General features: G+C 35.3%; 1 protein-coding gene across 7 annotated transcripts in view; it reads left to right on the top strand.

Annotated features, from left to right (window-relative positions):
• The window catches only part of LOC128891134 (regulating synaptic membrane exocytosis protein 1), a 145,866-nt gene that overhangs the window by 87,869 nt on the left and 53,845 nt on the right, over positions 1–4,152 (top strand). The window lies entirely within an intron of this gene.

The following is a 4,152-nucleotide window of genomic DNA, read 5'->3' as shown; positions in this document are numbered from 1 at the left end:
AAAGTTAAATAGGAAAAAGTTAAATCCCACAATAGGACTATCATTTACTATGTTGCAAGTTATTATTTAGTTATTATTTATAATGTTGCAAGTGTATTTGTACTTGTTGTATTATTATTATTTTTTTTTTTTTATTTTTAACAAAACCATCCAATTTTTGAAGTCATTCTGCGTATAAAATCTCAATACTTTAGGTACATTCAATTTTCTGTATGACATTATAACGCTGCATAAGGCTCTGTAACTTTTGATTTTAAAAAGTCAAATTTTTTTTTTTTTTTTAATTATATTTTTAAGGTACAAAAAAAGAATACAAAAATTTGGATATGATTTTGTCGAATATTTATTATTTTAGAATAAATCGTTAGAAGGAAAGTCTGAAATTTGATAAATTTGTAAAGTCAGAAGCGTTTACGCGATATTGAGTGTCATTTATTAATGAACCCAATAGGATCACTCTTTATACGGTAAATGGAAAATTCGAGGTTATTCGTTAGTAACGTAAATAAGATAATGATACACGTGGAAATTAAAGCTACGTTGCGTACGAATCGTCATATAAAGTTTGGATGAATGTATAAATCATTGAGTCGCCTGGATGATTCGATTGAGAATATCGTATACGCGTTGCACGACTGTATTAAACCGTTGATTGTATTTGCTATTAATATACATTTAACGAAAATTGTGGCACACGCAAGTGGAATTCAATATTGTTCGATTTTACATTAGTGGGTACAATGCAACGTATAATATGTTTAAACCTTCATGATTGTAAAATCAATTGGTTCACTTCTAACATTTTATTATTATTAAGGTTTACAAGCAATCGAGCATTTTTATTACTATTAACTAAACTTACAAAATGCAATATAACTGATACACGTGTTTCATTTACGAACTGCTAGTTTCTCTGATCAAATAATGCAGGACTCGACGGATAATTTATTACAGGACACTTTCGTAAAAACGGCATATCCAAGAATATAAAATGCACAGAAGCTAAATATAAAAATGTATTCGATTCAACGAAGCTAACACCAATTGACGTCAGAGAGCGAGCGCGCCTCTTGGATGACCGACATCGATTCCGTAATTATTCGAATGGAGCAACCACCGTTAATTGACACTAGCCATCCGAGAAATGCGTTCGCGCGCTCGTTTCAAATCAATCCCCGTGAATTGGTCAACATTTCCAATGCTTCGGAACACTCGAAAACGAAACGTAAATTTGTACGTTGAACGGTTCCAGTGTTCGATTATAATTTTCGTATAACGCAAACACAGGGCGATACGTTCTGTCCACCTATTTCTCTGTTTTTCCACTTACTTGATATCAACTGATCATATTGCGATTGGTCACAGCATTCGAAGGTGTATTCTTCAAAGTTAACGAGAATGTATAATAAAACAGTACGCTTCGAAGCTAATAAGAAAGAAATTAATTATTAGAAAGAGATTAATTAATCCCTTTATATTATTCATTTTCTCGATTACGAATTATTTTAATTACGTAATTTACGTTATTTATGCAAACCGTCTGAACGCTATGAATTACAAGAGATATACGAACGATATGAATTGTGTGAATTAAATTTATTATATAATTTATACGGTTCATACGAGACATACGAATCGTACAAATCGTATGAATTACATGAATTATGTGAATTTCTGAGTAGACCGAATCAAGTACTTGAAAAACATTCGTGCCAATGCAAAAATCATAATTCACCACGTTGTCTTTATACGATCTTATAAACATCACTATATACGACAGAAAATCGTGCAAATCCAAATAATATATTGGCGCAATCTTCTTGAATTCAAATTTAAGAATTTATGCATCTATTGCATTCTGTTTGTATTTGAATTTTTCATATAGGTATTATCGTTCAATTTCCATTAACTCGTACACATTTTTCCTCTAAACAAGAGTATTGCCCGTATCGAATTGGATTATCATCTGACACATGAAGACAAACGGGTAAAACGAGGTTTCATTGGTCTTTTTATTCGTTATTAATAAATTATTCGTCTTATTAAATCGGTATGTATAATTTGTCAGAAGTTACAGTGTATCGTACTTCCGCAATCACGATGACAAGGGAGTTGGAAAGGGGTGACGTTTGAAGCTTGCACGTGCTCGTGGAACAATTTAAAAAATGGAAATGTCGCGTGCCGTATCTACCTTTCACTGGCGTTCGGGCTGTTATCTGCTGTCACGTTTTGTCATGGTCGCGATTTGTGTAGCTTTATCTTACCTCGAAATTGAGCGAGCGTTTGAGTTGGAACCTCGTTCAAGGAGATCAATTCCATCGGATTTTCGCGCATGGCAGTTCCGACCGTTTCACTCTTTTTTATTCCCCTCTTTGACGCCTCCCCGGTTCCAACTTTAATTCTCCCTTTTTTTTTTTTTTCACCGGTTCCGTTCATAAACGAGCTTCAAATCTGTCCCCGGGTATTTCAAGCGAACAATAAAGCTAGATCATAATTTTATTTCGACCACTTTACTCTCGCCTCGAAACTCAGATTTTTCTCCCATTCTTTAAAATCTTTTTGATAGCGATATCGATTTCTATGAATTCATTTTTATTGCTGGCATTTACGGTTTTAAGTGTATAACGACAACTAGCGAGCGTGAAACGTGTGAAACTTGGTCTCGAAAACGTCCCGTATAATGACCTCCTCCTTTAACCTTTTGACTGCGGGACTATTTTTGCTGGAAATTCTAACCGGCGTAGAGATGTGTATTTTAAACAAATATCCGTTTACACGGAACGATAAGACGGAACTCTGTTATATGTACAGTTTATTCATATAACGTTTAGTTTCAGTGATAAAAATTGAAAACTTAATAGACCTCTTCTCTTGAAATTCAATTTTTCAAACGAACTTCAAGCTTTACAATTGTTATTTTCGAAACTAAGCGCCCTATGAATAAACTGTTAATATAAAGAAAGTTTCGTCTCATTATCCCCTATAACCTGATATTTTTAAAAAATTCATTTAACGAACATAAACGTGCTCGATTCTCGAGAGGAGTATGCAAGAATTGTTTAGTCGTTATTTGAAATGAAATTTGCGCAACTCTAGTCCCGTGACGCCTATTAGTAGGCGTTTCGAGTGTGTCCCAGCCCTCTGATCGTAGTTGAGCAACACTAAAACTCTGACGTGGGACAGAGTAAACGAACTCTTACCCGAACGTGTTTGCAATGGCCGACTATCGGTAAATTAATGCGATAGTGTCCGAGAAATGCTACGGGAAATTCGATTTGACGCGAACGTTCGTGCCAGGATGCCCCGGCGTATAGACAAACGCTAACAGGATGGACCGGTCAGTATTTATTGAAAATCCTTAGGAGAGACGAGGCGCGGAATGAACCGATCAGATAATTACGCTCCAATGTCATTACCAGAACAAACCCGTGGCCCGAGGCCTTATCGTAGGCTCGACGTTCCCGGCTTGTTAATTAAAGTTGAATGACTGCTCTTGATTGGCATCCTCACGCCAGCGACCATCAAAACTCTCCTCGATCCACTCCGTTCGAAGAACGGGTATCACTCACGAATTTCTACTCCTTATCCGTTGCAGTTGAGCGAATCAATGTGAAACTTGAAATTTTAAACATTTTCGAAATGGGATACTCGCGAATAACTCACGCTAACGACCATCAAACTCTGCTCGATCCACTTTGTTGGAAAAACAGGTATCACTCGCGTGATTCTACTCCTTCGCTAAAATTGAGCGAATTGGTGTGAAACGTGAATTTTAAAACATTTTCAAAATGAAATACTCGCAAATAACTAACGTCATGAACGTTAACACGTCTTTACAAGTTTTCGTACGCAATCGTAGAACAGTAGACTGATTTACAGCACACATTTTAGCTACTTTATGCGTTGAAAGATCATTAATAGAAGATTCTAAATATTTAGAAGTGTTCATTGAAGAACTACATTGGATGTATGTTTATAACGCAGAGGAAAAGTACTTCGCTCGTTTTAGATTACCGAAATAAACAGAATAATAGAACAGTAGACTGATTTACAGCACACATTTTAGCTACTTTATGCGTTGAAAGATCATTAATAGAAGATTCTTAATATTTAGAAGTGTTCATTGAAGAACTACATTGGATGTATGTTTAT

Source organism: Hylaeus anthracinus, unplaced genomic scaffold (assembly GCF_026225885.1).
Source record: "Hylaeus anthracinus isolate JK02 unplaced genomic scaffold, UHH_iyHylAnth1.0_haploid 12001, whole genome shotgun sequence".
NCBI classification, from domain to species: domain Eukaryota; kingdom Metazoa; phylum Arthropoda; class Insecta; order Hymenoptera; family Colletidae; genus Hylaeus; species Hylaeus anthracinus.
Note: the sequence above shows the minus strand (reverse complement) of the source record. Positions and strands in the feature narration are given on the sequence as shown.